A 16,583-nucleotide genomic window follows, 5' to 3' on the forward strand; every position below is an offset into this window, starting at 1 on the left:
GAAGGTCGGGGTTCAAACCCTAGTATTGCCAATCTGCCACTCTTAGGCCCCTTAGCAAGGCCCTTAACCCTCAATTCTCCAGGGTTATCATGGCAGACCCTGTGTTCTGACCCCAGCTTCCAAACATTGCCGGGGTATGTATAGAAAGAATTTCACTGTGCTAACAAAAGCACTTTTCTTTTATCCTCTTTTTGCCAGTCCTGTAGTTTACATTTGTGAAATTCATGGTGGGCTGGTCGATTGGGTTATCTTCTTGTATCATTTCTGGTAGTTATTGGGACTGTACATATAGAAGCCAAAAGAAGCTTTTAGTGACATCAGGAGGTTATGAGTTCGAATTTCAGTGATACCAACTGAGCCACTGAGCAAGCTCCTTAACCATCAACTGCTCAGATGTATAAATGGGATCATTGGAAATCACTCTGCATAAGAGCACCTGTTTAATGCCATTCATGTAAATGTAAGACTGTAGAAAAAAGGAAATTACTTATAATCACACACTTATGCTCATGATATTTCCCACTCTACAGTGTTTTTTTTTTTTTTTTTTTTTTTAAGATTTATTATCACACTCTTAAAATCACTTTGGAGTCTAGTTCCTCTACAAGGTTTTATCCTCGTGCCAGCTAAAGGGAGTTTTTCCTTGCCACAATCTCCCTTGGCTTGCTCACTGGGGATAAATACACATAATTCACTTATATAAAAACTTTTGTTCCATAATTCTTACATTCTGTAAAGCCGCTTTAAGACTATATCCATTGTAAAAAGTGCTATAGAAATGAACTTGAATTAAAATTTTGTGAACTGAATTAAAGCTAATAATTACAGATAGGGGAGTGCACACATCCTGGCATTGCATGGATCCTGCCAGGCAGTTCACAACAACTATTTGAGGTGCAGTTATCAAGTTTTTATTCCTCTGTCACAAACAATGATACCCAACCAACATTGCATGAATAATTCAAGTTGGCTTAGACTTAGCATAGGATATTAGCATATTAGCATAGGCTTGCTAATGCTACTAAACAACATGTTTGTTTTCCCCTTTATATGCTGTTGCATGCATTTCAGTGGGATTTATGTGCTGGTAAAGAAATGTACCTTAAGGCACTCTGTAGTGTCATGGTGTTCAGAGAAATGAGGGGGTCATTTAATACCTCCTAGACCAGTGGTCTCCAACCCCGTCAATTGGTACCGGGCCGGACAGAAAGAATACATAACTTACATTATTTCCGTTTTTTTTATTATCTGTTTCTGAACGATATTTTATTTTGGAAAATGACCGGATTCTCTCCGCCACATCTGTCTGTGACTCACTCTTGATACATGTCAAGATGCCTCGGTCATATGTCACCTCCATCCGCTACCTTCTTAAATAATACATTACCGCTAAATTCAAACCCCCAAGCTAGCAAAATGATTAAAGAACAACACAGTGGATTCACGTTTATTATATTTAAAAAATACCAGTTTTTATGCCGGCCGCATCATTTTATTTTGTTGTATTTATCCGCCACACCTTAAAGGCCGGTCCGTGAAAATATTGTCCGACATTAAACCGGTCTGTTGTACAAAAAAGGTTGGGGACCACTGTTATGTCAAAGACTTGTCTGTATGTGTTTTTTTCTAGACCTAAAATTTTTTTTATATATATCTATACTGTAGATATATCAAATGTTTATCAGTCCAAGATGTCAGCGTATTTTTATTTAGGCAGATTGCAGCTGTACTTTATATCCTACTAGTCTGTACTAATAAAGGCACTTTCTCTTATTGATCAGCAGAGGCTCCTGTTTATTTCGTTCCCTGCCACTGCTCTGCAACATGGTGACTGAGCTTACTTTTGTCTTCCCAGTGGGTTCTGCAGCCATGGCCGCTGCTCTCTTCTCTTCACGCCGCATTTGCACACCACCCGAAGGAAAGTGATGAATAGCCAACAGTATTTCCATTGCTTCTGAGGTGCACAATGCATCGCTAATGGCATCAAGCTGCAGTTATGGAAATGCTCCGTATGTGGCTCCTGCTGAGATTCAGTTTCCAAGCAATTTGGACATTGTGCATTTTTTACTGCCCAGCGCCATTGCAGGCTACCCTGAAATACTCATTAAGTTGGGGTATTCAAACAAAGGATTAATGCACTATACTCAGCATATTGAATGAACTTCCTAAAATACTTTATAAGATGAGGATGGAAAGAGGATGAACATGATGTGGATGGGCAATTTTACTAGATACCCATATGGTGTCATTGTTATAGATATGTAAAAATGAGGTAAAAACCTTGTAACTCAAACCACATCATACTGATCACTCTTTAGAAAGGTTTTCCATTTCTCATATAATGCTTTATTGCAGTGGAAGAATTGTTTGAAGATTTTTCTAGTGAACATAACCGTCATAGATAATGTTATGTAAGCCTGGAAAAGTAGAAAGGCCTTAAATGTACGGACATTTTTAAAGCACTTGAATGGCAAGATCAATTCTTTTGTTTATGCTATAGGCTGATGATAGATTAAGACGGTTTTGAGATCAATGGCTGAATGTGAGACGAGAGATTGGAATTTCAGCTTTCATTTACTGAAAATTAAACTACTTGTTTGAACATAATTAATAGCTCTGAATGCACTGGTTTGAGTCTGTGAAGACTGCATTTGTCGCGAAGACAAAGCATATCGCAAGCAAGAGAAGATGCTCACCTAAAAAATGTTCTGATGCTATGCTCTGAGTTGTTGTACATGTTTAGATGCAAACAGGGAATAAAAGTTGGCATCATCCTCTATTCTATTATCTCATACTCTTTCGCATAATCTTTCGATCTGAACCCAAATGTCCTTCACATTGGATTCTATAATAACTAAATAATGTACATCTATATAATGAATAAATTGAAAAACAATTATATATATAAACTTTAATATATTTCTGGATTATGTACAAAAATGCATAATAATAATAGAAAATAACATCCACTATCTTTTTAAAGGTTTGCTCACATTCTCACCTCATGAAATTATAAATTAGATATTATCTTATTATCTACCACAGGACATGGTTCCAGTAATTTATGTTCTTGGACAGGTTGTTTTCAGCAAACTGTTTGGACATGTGGCTTTGCATGCTTAAATGACGTAAAGCTGTTATCCCCTAGGGTGTACTCACATTTTCTATTAGTTATTTAGACAATAATGGCTGTATGTTGAGTTATTTTTAGAGGACAGTAAATCTGTACTGCTATACAAGCTGCACATTGACTAAATATATCCAATTATTTCTATGATATTGTCAGTTGAGAAGATATATTAAAATGGTTGCTGAAATGTGAGGGGTGTACTCACTTTTGTAAGGTGGAGTGTGTGTGTGTGTGTGTGTGTGTGTGTGTGTGTGTGTGTGTGTGTGTGTGTGTGTGTATGTGTGTATTTGATGCTCCCCACTGAGGTACATTTGTACAAACATTTGTAACATGAATTTGTTCGTAAGCTGTTACTGTGTTCGTTATTGACTACGCATATCTCCTAATGATATGAGCTATAAATACTCAAATCAAATAAACAATAAAATATACTAAACCAAATCAAAATAATAAAAAAATACTGTATACAATATTTTGTATTAAGTAATAAAAAACAAAAAACAAACAAAAAAAAAACTTGCATTCGCCCGAGTCTAGTGCGCATCATGTACACTGGTTATGGTCGACGACTAGCTCTCCTCTGTTTTGAATTTTTTTGACTCCGAACAAATTTCACTTTAAGGACAGGTTTGTTTGTATCCGCGAAAGTTCGTAAAGTGAATGTTCGTAAAGTAGGGAGTGTCTGTATATACACACACACTAAAATACACTATGGATAATAGTTTGATCCCAAAATTGCATGTAATTTTTGAACATCCCATTCCACATACAGTCTCCATTTGCTAATATAATAACCTCCACTCTTCTGGGAAGATGCTCCAGATTGTGGAGTCTGTTTGTATAGATTTTTGGTCATTCAGCCACGAGGGTGTTACTACATTCAGGTACTGATGATGAGGTCTGTGATGCAGTCAGCAGTCCAGTTAATCCTAAAGGAATTCAATAAAGTGGCTGTCACAACTTTATAGCAGGTCACTCAAGATCTTTTATTATTATCTTGCTGGAACAGTTCTAAATCTCCTAGCTTAAGTTAAGGAAAAATGTAATTCTACCACATCCGAAGAAATCGTATATAATTGTTTGCCTCCTGTTCAAAAGTAATAAGCAAAATGATCAGAGGACAAAGGACTAGAGCTTGGACTGATTGCATAGTTGCATTAAAGCCCAACGTTTTTTTTTTTATTTATGTAAACGTTGAATACATTGCACAAATAATTGCACCAAAAAATTGAAAGATTTACGTACAAAGCTGCATTATATAAAAAAAATAAATAATGCATATATATATATATATATATATATATATATATATATATATATATATATATATATATATATATATATATATATATATATTCATTATTTATTTGTTTGTTTGTTTGTTTTTCATCATTAAATTAATTAAAAACATTTCAATGCATGCCATATTGTTGTGCATTGTTGGGCATGTGACAAAAAAAACTTTGGATAATAATAATAATAATAATAATAATAATACGAATAATAATAAAAAACAACTACTAATATTATTACTACAAATGATATTAATACTAACAATAATAATTTTTTATATTTTGGCCTACAAGCCAACAGGTGAGAAACAACTTGACTGTCTCGAAAAATACAAAGTAAACTGTCCATTTCTTAATTTTGTGGGAAAAGAACCTCTGCTGAAGTGCACAAAATAAATAATGGTATAATAAACTTTAATGGTTCGGATTTTAATTTAAACAGGCAATTAATTTAAAATGTACCTTTCTAGTCTCCAAAACAGACCGATTCATCCTGAAGCCTACTTCTGGATAAAGTTCAAATGGAAACTACTCACTGCAGCTGATGATGGCTACACATGAACACCCTATAGATCCATAAGGTTTCTGTGGAGGGTTAAAATCAAGGACCATGAAGATGGATTTAGACTGTGATTAAAATAAACAGTTTGCTACACTGGTTTTGGCTGTGATAGTCATGAATATCAGTAAACAGCTGATAACTTCATCGATGAATGAATTATAATGACATGAGGTGTCAACCAGGTGTGAATGGGTTCCCTTTGGAGTCTGGTTTCTTTCAAGTGTTCTTCTTTATACATTTACATTTGTGGCATTTAACAGACGCCCTTGTCCAGGGCGATGTACAAAAGTGCTTTGAGTCTCTAGCAATGAATAAATCTACACGTAGATTTATTCATTGCTAGAGACTCTAGTGTAGATTACAAACTTAAGATAAATCAGACTTCAACTTTTGATTTTTACAAAGCAAACTTGGAAAGTGCTAATCTTCTAAGAGTTTTTTCTTACCACAGTCGCTGCTGGCTCGCTAATTAGGAGGAGGAATAGACGTATAGGCAATAATTTATGATGCTAAAATTTAAAGTCACAATCTAATTAATTCTGTATATCTGCTTTGGGACAATGTCAATAGAATACAAATATAATTTTAATGAACTGATTATGGAAAACACAAAATTGCTTACATCTCATTTTAACACGTCTCTTCCACTCTCCAGTCTATAGTACTCCAACTAAAATATACTGTGTTTATTTTATTCACTTAATTTGATTTAATTCATGATTTAAAAATCAATGCAGTCTGTTTAATTAAGCAGTCATTTAAACTCTCATTTAATGTGCTGTATGTGCTCGAATAAAAATGCACAGTAAAACAGCTGGGACTAAAAAAAAACCTGGAATACTGTATCTATTTTTAATTTTATTTTTTTTTACTTTTTTTTTTTTTTTCCGTTTGCCTCTGGACAATTTCTCACATCAAAACACAGTGCTGGCATGTGGTGTGGGAATATGTGTCTGGTTTGAAAGAAAAATATATATATATATAAAAATGTTCCCAACTCCAAAATCTCCCAACCAGAAGCATATCACTTGCTGAGCATCTCAAAGGACAGTTTTCTGTCAAAGGTTTGTTTGTAGCTTACATTCATAATGCTAGGGTGAAAAAAGTGTTCAGTGTTTTAGTGTAACATATACAATTCCAAATAAGCAGAAAATCTGAGGTTAAAACAGAAAAACTAGCAAGGGGTAAAAACAAATGCATAAAGCTAAAATTACAAAAGTACTTTTGTGAAAAATCCAAAATTATACAATTATTCAAATTGTGTTAACACAGTAAAGTGTGAGATATGTGTGTCCTTTAAACTTGTCTTAAAGTAATATAAACATAATAAAAAATAGTTTTATTGTGTATAATTTTGTGCAAGACCAAGCTCCGTGTGCGTTCTAAAAACTCGAAATTCAAGGATGTCCTATTGACAGCTAACCTCATTGTCATACTGTATATCACTACTCAGTAAACTCACAATGAATCTCCTTGTTTACTACAAAGTCCTCTAAGGATCATTTACAGTTGAGGCCAAAAGTTTACATCCACCAAGGCTAATATAATTTTTTAGGACATTTTATTTTAGTGAATCTATCAGGCCTTTGACTGAGCTTACCTTATAGGGAATTTATTTTTATTTTTATAATACAAAAGACAAATTTATTTGAACTGTAGTTATGTGTCCCTACAACAGCATGGTACCAATTTGGGGAAAAGCACCGGGCATAGAATAGTGATGGGGTAATAGTCTACACATCTCCCTTATAAATGCATTTATAGACTATTACCTCTTCACTATTGTATGCTCTTCCCCAAACTGGTACCATTTTGTTGGAGGGACACAATTGTATAGCATGTCTTTGGATGTGGTAGAATTGCTATAATTCCTTTAAACAAGGTAAGGGGACCAAAAACCTGCTCCAGCATGCCCCTGTGCACAAAGTCAGCTCCATAAAGATATGGTTTGGAGGGGAAGATCTTAAGTAGCCTGCTGTAATGTTCTGAGTCGATTCAATTAATTTGTATTTGTATAGCACTTTTAATATTGTACATTGTCTCAAAGCAGTTTTACACAGATAAACTGGTAATTAAATAAAGTTTAATTTGTTCCTTGTAATTGTAAGTTTGTCCCTAATGAGTGAGTCTGTGGCAAAGAAAAAACTCCCTGAGATCGTATAAGGAAGAAACCTTGAGAAGAACCAGGCGAGTTCTGACCTCAATTCTATTGAACACCTTTGGGATACATCTTCTGTCACTATGATAGATTACTTGTATGAGTGTGAGTGTGTGTGTGTGTGTGTGTGTGTGTGTGTGTGTGTGTGTGTGTGTGTGTGTGTGTGTGTAAGGGCACACTTGGCAGCAATAAAACCCATTCTGATTTTCACCTACTCTTTTTTAGTGCCTGTCATGTTAAATGTTAAATTCATGTTAAGCCAAGGATCAGAGAGCCAGTCATCACAGACCCCCCCGCCCCCCACCCATTCCCCCCACCACACACACACACACACACACACACACACACACACACAGACACATGCCAAATTAATTTTGAATCTATTGGAAAAATATTCCAAAGTAGTGTGCAATGATGTTCTGCATTTCTTTTTCTGGATGTGTAATTTCCTCAGTCACTAAAGTTAATTAAATGCTAAAATTGATGTTTATTTAGTCCAGAGTGAGAGACATTCTAAAATTCTCTAAATTTATTATACAGTGCAGCACGCACACACCACACGCACACAAAAAGGAGAAATAATAAATAGAAAACAGGCTGAATATAATGATTAAACAACACTTGCTCCATGAGAACATGCCAAGTAGTGTATTTAGATTCTGCATGTTTGATCAAGTGTGCTAACAAGACCAGGCTGATCAGAATCCTTATAGGGTTAAAATTTAAACCATTCTGTAGTACTTTTATTCCATGACATATGAGAAAGCACTGCATCTATACCAACAGATTGAGAGCACTTAATAAGTGGGCATGCCTAAAATTTTTTTTTGGAGTTCCAAACTAGTTAACTCATGAGTTCATTTTCCAATGTACATGAATCCTGCCTTAATTTAGATAGAAGTTCTCTGGGTTGGGTATGTAACCCTGGTTCCCTAAGGGGACCAGATGCTGCGTCACAATGCTTTGGGATTGATTTCCGCGTTGTTAATGCTCTGAATCACATGTCAACAGAGAGACCGGCAGTGTGACGCCATGACCAGGAAGCTGCAAAACGCACATGCGGTGGAGCTGACGCTAGCTTCTGAAAAAAGTAGGGAAGCACGGCAGGGGGTGTAACTAGGGTTACATACATAACCTAGAGACGTTTTTTTTTAAGAGCTCGAGCTGCATTGCAATGCTTTGGGAACGAGAGTTCAATCATGCTGCACTAACTAGTCCCTGCCTAGTGTGAAAGAGCACAGCCAGAGTTCAGGACAAAGGAGCCTGGAGTGGCTCTGAGGTCAAGGTTATAGAACTGCTGAAGGTCAGATGTTCTGGAGTGGGACTCCAGCAGGAACTGGAGCACTGAACCAACTGGGCAGTTAACTGGGTCCAAATGGTGGTGCTCGCACCATGCAGAGAACAGACGCCATTTAAGGCATACAACCTCCTCATGGAGAGAGCTCTGGATTGAGGATTGTCTCCACTACCTCAGTAGAGAGACCAGCTGCTGGGGACATAGGAGGAAACCAGGTCCACAAACCATGGTCTGCCCATTTATCGAGTGGCCACAAGAATGAGATGAATTCCATTCCGGCAAGCTCTCCCTAGAATTCCCAGGAGCAGTGTGATAAGGGAAAAAGCAAACAAGTCTGTACTATGGCGTCCCATGGCTGGGTGACTGAGGGAGAACCAGAGGAGACTCTTCTGAGTCGCAAACAGGTCCACCTGAGTTCTGTAAAACCTCTGCCATATCCGCTTCACCACCTTGGGTGGAGCCTCAATTTCCCGGGCCTCTGCCCTTGCATCAGTTGTTACACGCTACACGACGACAAGGAGCTCCCAGGATGAGCTACCACTGGAGGGTCTAATGTGCCCACACTATGCCTAAGAAAGTGGTTCTCTGTACTGTAGAAAGCAAACTCTTTTTGCCATATTGTCAACCCAGCTCCTTCATACAGTCTAGAACAACATCTCAATGCCGGACGGCCAGAAGCTCTGAAAGCTAATATCAACCCATCGTCAACATAGTTTAGAATGTGGATTCTCCGGAGTCTCAGCGGGGTCAAGGCAACATCTATACACTTTGTGAAGGTGCAGGGTAAGCGCGAGTAGCCCCTATCTACCATGAACAGGACCCACCAAAACCCGTCTGGCAGCCTTTCCCAGGCTGCCAGGAAATCTCTTAAGACTGGCCTCTGACCCGTTGGAGCCTCCTGAGAGCCAGCAAGTCTCCTCCATCGGGCGGAGACGGAGGAGAATGCCTGCTGGAAGTGGCTGTGCCCCGAAGCACATCCTGTGACAGGGTTAACAACCTGACTTCCTGGTGATGCTGAGGAGGGATGGGCACCACAGTCGACTTCCTCTGAAGCCGACTGAGCATGTTTCTCTCCCAAAAAAACAACACACAGGATATAGCATAGGCATCTCAATTGTGATTGCTCAGAAAATTTTTTCTTTTTCTCAACATTCAATTTAACATTTACTAAGGAATCTGAAATGTCTACTTGTACCAGAGGTGATGCTGTAACTTGTTCTTGCGTCTCTACATTTTTGTTATTAAAACAAGTAATAAAAAAGAGAGATGCTAGTGAATGAGTAGCTGTGAAGGACGAAGGGGCAAAGCTGGCGGTTAAGAGAATGCAAAGGTTAAAAGATTGCATTTTAAAAAAATGTGGAAAAATTCTTTGCTGATACATTACATTTTAATGGGTCAGAAAATACCTGTCATTTTTAATTGACTGGAATTTTTATTTACATTTTTTATATAATTTTTTATTTAAAGGAGTCCTTGGACAAGGCCCTTAACCCTCAAAGTTGTATAGATGAGATAATTGTATGTCTACCAAATGCCATAAATCTGAATAAGTACATTTATTCAAGTACTCATCTTTTTACTTCCTGAGACAGTAAACTGGGTGTACAATGTAATTGTGTAACAAATAATTTTTAATTGATTTTTGTAGCAGCGGGGACTTGAAATTCTGAATAAAAATTATTTCCTTCTTTGTGAAACGGGGACCAAACAGTTTTAATCTGCAATCTTGATTATATTGAAGATATGAAGCCACCATTCCTCCAAAACTCACTTAGTCATTTTAGAAACGATAAAATTGTAAAATGTGGACTATATTTCTTAATTTATTTCCAAGTTTTTGCATTTAATCTGTTTATGTCTCTCCTGTAAGAGAGAGAGAGAGAGAGAGAGAGAGAGAGAGAGAGAGAGAGAGAGGGGGTCTGATTCAAAGTTTAGTTGATTAAAACCTGATCCTGAAAATCATTTATGCTAAAAATTGGAGTTATTCTGGATTAGAAATATTCTTGGACAAACCGATAGGGATATAATATTCTTGGATATAACCGAAGGATAGACAATGAGATTTAATTGAGTCAAATCGAATCCAGTCTCTGCATTTAGACCATGTTTAACAATATGACACATTTCCATGATGATGTTTATTTAACCATTGTAGGTAACAATGACAGCATTTTCCGCACTTTATTCAAAAAAACTCAACAAGCCATACCGCCATACAGTATATTTGCATTTAGTGAACATGATCTGAGTCATCATTTAAAATTCTTCTGCAAAATCTATAATTGCATTTTTGTGCAGATCAGTGTTCTGTACAGTGGCTGACAAACGTAGCTTGGCATGGTCCAAAAAAATAAAAACAGTCTTTTTTCTTTCGATTATGCTTTCTCCTCCTCAAGCTATAAATTGGCCAAAGCTACACCGGCATTGCAATCTTGTTTGCGTTTGCATATTCACTGTTGATTCCCATTCAAGTCATTCACAAGCTGTGGGTAGTACATGAGTGATTGTAATTGTGCTACATGCTGCTGATCAGATCATCACCTGTCACTACTGAAGATGCACAATCTCAGTGCCCATGCGCCTGATAATGGATAAAAAACTACAAACTACCTAAGACAAATTACTTGTAATCAAGATATACTGTAGGATGCATCAGTATCAAAACATTAGAAGCCAAAAATTATGAGTACATTTAACTAAAATGATGCAGTCTCAAAGACATCCTTTTGAAGAAGAAAAGAACTTGATCATATATATATATATATATATATATATATATATATATATATATATATATATATATATATATATATATAGAGTGAGGAAAATAAGTATTTGAACACCCTGCTATTTTGCAAGTTCATCCACTTAGAAATCATGGAGGAGTCTGAAATTGTCATCGTAGGTGCATGTACACTGTGAGAGACATAATCTAAAAAAGAAAATCCAGAAATCACAATGTATGATTTTTTAAACTATTTATTTGTATGATACAGCTGCAAATAAGTATTTGAACACCTGAGAAGGTAATGTTAATATTTGGTACAGTAGCCTTTGTTTGCAATTACAGAGGTCAAACGTTTCCTGTAGTTTTTCACCAGGTTTGCACACACTGCAGGAGTGATTTTGGCCCATTCCTCCACACAGATCTTCTCTAGATCAGTCAGGTTTCTGGCCTGTCACTGAGAAACACAGAGTTTGAGCTCCCTCCAAAGATTCTCTATTGGGTTTAGGTCTGGAGACAGGCTAGGCCACACCAGAACCTTGATATGCTTCTTACAGAGCCACTGCTTGGTTATCCTGGCCCCCCCCCAAAGCATGATGCTACCACCCCCATGCTTCACAGTAGGGATGGTGTTCCTGGGATGGTACTCATCATTCTTCTTCCTCCAAACACGTTTAGTGGAATTATGACCCAAAAGTTCTATTTTGTCTCATCTGACCACATGATTTTCTCCCATGACTCCTCTGGATCAACAAAATAGACATTAGCAAACTTAAGACGTGCCTGGACATGTGCTGGTTTAAGCAGGGGAACCTTCCGTGCCATGCATGATTTCAAACCATGACGTCTTAGTGTATTACCAACAGTAACCTTGGAAACGGTGGTCCCAGCTCTTTTCAGGTCATTGACCAGCTCCTCCCGTGTAGTTCTGGGCTGATTTCTCACCTTCCTTAGGATCATTGAGACCCCACGAGGTGAGATCTTGCATGGAGCCCCAGTCCGAGGGAGATTGACAGTCATGTTTAGCTTCTTCCATTTTCCAATGATTGCTCCAACAGTGGACCTTTTTTCACCAAGCTGCTTGGCAATTTCCCCGTAGCCCTTTCCAGCCTTGTGGAGGTGTACAATTTTGTCTCTAGTGTCTTTGGACAGCTCTTTGTTCTTGGCCATGTTAGTAGTTGGATTCTTACTGATTGTATGGGGTGGACAGGTGTCTTTATGCAGCTAACGACCTCAAACAGGTGCATCTAGGATAATAAATGTAGTGGAGGTGGACATTGTAAAGGCAGACTAACAGGTTTTTGAGGGTCAGAATCTAGCTGATAGACAGGTGTTCAAATACTTATTTGCAGCTGTATCATACAAATAAATAGTTTAAAAATCAGATATTGTGATTTCTGGATTTTTTTTTTAAATTATGTCTCTCACAGTGGACATGTACCCACGATGACAATTTCAGACCCCTCCATGATTTTTAAGTGAGAGAACTTGCAAAATAGCAGGGTGTTCAAATACTTATTTTCCTCACTGTATATATATATATATATATATATATATATATATATATATATATATATATATATATATATATATATATGGGGCAGACTTTAATGGGCATGTTGGTGAAGGGAACAGAGGTGATGGGTAGGTATGGCCTTAAGGAGAGGAATGTGGAAGGGCAGATGGTGGTAGATTTTGCTAAAAGGATGGAAATGGCAGTGGTGAACACTTATTTTAAGAAGAAGGAGGATCGTAGGGTGGCGTATAAGAGTGGAGGAAGGTGCACACAGGTGGACTATGTTCTATGCAGGAGATGCAACCTGAAGGAGATTGGAGACTGTAAGGTGTTGGCAGGGGACAGTGTAGCTAGACAGCCTCGGATGGTGGTCTGTAGGATGGTTTTGGAGGCGAAGAAGAAGAGAAGGAGAGTAAGGACTGAAAGAAGAATAAGATGGTGGAAACTGAAGGAGGAAGAGTGTAGTGTGAAGTTCAGGGAAGAGGTCAGACAGGGGCTCGGTGGTGGTGAAGAGGTGGTGGGTGATTGGGAAACTACTGCAGGAGTGATGAGGGAGGCAGCTAGAAAAGTTCTTGATGTGACATCTGGAAATAGAAAGGAAGACAAGGAGATGTGGTGGTGGAATGAGGAAGTGCAGGAAAGCATAAGGAGAAAGAGGTTGGCAAAACAAAAGTGGGATAGACAGAGTGATGAGAAAATTAGGCAGGAGTACAAGGAGATGCGGCAGCAGGTAAAGAGGGATGTGGCAAAAGCATAGGAAAAGGCATATGAGGAGCTGTATGAGAGGTTGGACTCCAAGGAAGGAGAAAAGGATTTATACCGATTGGCCAGGCAGAGGGACCGAGCTGGTAAGGATGTGCTGCAAGTTAGAGCAATAAAGGATGGAGAGGGAAATGTGTTGACTAGTGAGGAGAGTGTGTTGAGAAGGTGGAGGGAGTATTTTGAGCAGCTGATGAATGAGGAAAATCAGAGAGAGAGAAGGTTGGATGATGTGGAGTTGGTAAAGCAGGATGTAGATAGGATTAGTAAGGAGGAAGTGAGAGCAGCGATTAAAAGGATGAAGAGTGGAAAGTCGGTTGGACCAGATGACATACCTGTAGAAGCATGGAGATGTTAAGGAGAGATGGCAGTGGAGTTTTTAACCAGATTGTTTAACAAGATTCTGGAAGGTGGGAGGATGCCTGAGGAATGGAGAAGGAGTGTGCTGGTACCGATCTTTAAGCATAAGGGAGATGTGCAGACCTGCAGTAACTACAGGGGAATTAAGTTGATCAGTCACACCATGAAGTTATGGGAAAGAGTAGTGGAAGCCAGGCTGAGAGAAGAGGTGACCATCTGTGAGCAACAGTATGGTTTCTCGCCGAGGAAGAGCACCACAGATGCCTTATTTGCTTTGAGGATGTTGATGGAGAAGTATAGAGAAGGACAGAAGGAATTGCATTGTGTATTTGTGGATTTAGAGAAAGCATACGAAAGGGTGCCGAGAGAGGATCTGTGGTACTTTATGAGGAAGTCAGGTGTGTCAGAGAAGTATGTGAGGGTGGTGCAGGACATGTATGAGGACTGTGTGACGGCAGTGAAGTGTGCAGTAGGTACGACAGACTGGTTCAGGGTGAGGGTTGGACTACATCAAGGATCAGCCCTGAGCCCTTTCCTGTTTGCAGTGGTGATAGACAGGTTGACGGACGAGGTCAGACAGGAGTCTCCCTGGACTATGATGTTTAGGGATGATATTGTGATTTGTGGTGAGAGTAGTGAGCAGGTTGAGAAGAGCGAGAGGTGGAGATATGCGCTGGAGAGAAGGGGAATGAAAGTCAGTAGGAGTAAGACAGAGTACGTGTGTGAATGAGAGGGAGGGCAGTGGAGTGGTGCGGTTACAGGGAGAAGAGGTGGAGTTCAGGTACCTGGGGTCAACAGTCCAAAGTAATGGAGAGTGTGTTAGAGAAGTAAAGAAAAGAGTGCAGGCAGGGTGGAGTGGGTGGAGAAGAATAACAGGAGTGATTTGTGATAAAAGAATATCTGCAAGAATGAAAGGGAAAGTTTATAGGACTGTGGTGAGACCTGCGATGTTGTATGGATTAGAGACAGTGGCATTGAGTAGAAGACAGGAGGTGGAGCTGGAGGTAGCAGAGCTGAAGATGTCAAGGTTTTCGTTGGGAGTGACGAGGATGGACAAGATTAGAAATGAGTTTATTAGAGGGACAGCGCATGTAAGGATGTTTTGGTGACAATGTGAGGGAGGCGAGATTGAGATGGTTTGGACATGTGCAGAGGAGGGACATGGATTATATTGGTAGAAGAATGCTGAGGATGGAGCCACCAGGTAGGAGGAAAAAAGGAAGGGCAAGGAGGAGGTTCATGGATGTGGTGAGGAAGACGTGCAGGTAGTTTGTGTGAAAGAGGCAGATGTAGAGGACAGGGTGGTATGGAGACGGATGATCCGCTGTGGCGACCCCTAATAGGAGCAGCCAAAAAAAGAAGAAGAAGATACTATATTATAATATATATATATATATATATATATATATATATATATATATATATATATATATATATATATACAGTGCCCTCCACAATTATTGGCACCCCTGTTTAAGATGTGGTCGTGGACTTCTAAAAATTCTCCTTTTTTTTAAAACAACATAGAACCCAAATGCAAAAAAAGAGAAAAATCCAACCTTTCATTTAAGTACATAACTTTGGTGGTAAAAAAATCATACATTTAGAAAAAAAAACTTGAAATCATGTGTGCCACAATTATTGGCACCCCTAACAATTCCTCTGAAAAATTAATTTTTTTTTTTTTTTATATATTTTTCTGTAGTTGCTAAGGTTGGTCAGGGTATCTAGGGACTTTTAATTAGTAATTCATGATTTCCTGTTTCCCTGGGGTATAAATATGACATGACACAGAGGCCTAATTCTCTTACCCATTTGTCAACATGGCAAAGACAAGAGAACACACCATTCAAGTAAGGCAGATGTGTGTCGACCTTCATAAGTCAGGCAATGGCTACAAGAAAATAGCCACCGCCTTAACTTGCGGTATCTACAGTCAGAGGAATCATTAAGAAGTTTAAAACAACTGGAACAGTGACAAACAAGGCTGGAAGAGGTCCCAAGTTTATCTTGCCACAACGCACAGTGAGGAGGATGGTAAGAGAAGTAAAAAAATTTCCCAAGCTCACCGTCACAGAATTGCATCAAAGAGTGGCATCTTGGGGTCACAGAGTCTCCAAAACAACCATCAGACGCTCTCTACATGCCAACAAGCTGTTTGGGAGGCATGCAAGGAAAAGCCTTTTCTCACTAACACTCACAAACGTAAACGCCTGGAGTTTGCTAAGCGGTACTGGGACTTCAACTGGGATCGTGTGCTTTGGTCAGATGAGACTAAGATTGAGCTTTTTGGCAACAAACACTCTAAGTGGGTCTGGCGTAAAACAAAAGATGAGTATGCCGAAAAGCACCTCATGCCCACCGTGAAGTATGGTGGAGGATCTGTGATGCTGTGGGCCTGTTTCTCTTCAAAGGCCCTGGGAACCTTGTTAGGGTGCATGGCATTATGAACGCTTAGAAGTACCAGGATATTTTAAATAAAAACCTGATGGCCTCTGCCAGAAAGCTGAAGATGGGTTGTCATTGGGTCTTTCAGCAGGATAATGATCCAAAACATGTGGCAAAATCTACACAAAAGTGGTTCAGCAGTCACAAACTCAAGGTCCTCCCATGGCCATCTCAGTCCCCAGACCTCAACCCAATCGAAAACCTGTGGGCGAGCTAAAGAGAAGAGTGCATAAGAGAGGACCCAGGACACTGGATGATCTAGAAAGATTGTGCAAAGAAGAATGGTCAAAATCCTCTCTGTGTTCTCCAATCTTGTGAAATGTTATAGGAGGAGAT

The sequence above is a fragment of the Silurus meridionalis genome, chromosome 1 (assembly GCF_014805685.1).
Source record: "Silurus meridionalis isolate SWU-2019-XX chromosome 1, ASM1480568v1, whole genome shotgun sequence".
NCBI lineage: Eukaryota > Metazoa > Chordata > Actinopteri > Siluriformes > Siluridae > Silurus > Silurus meridionalis.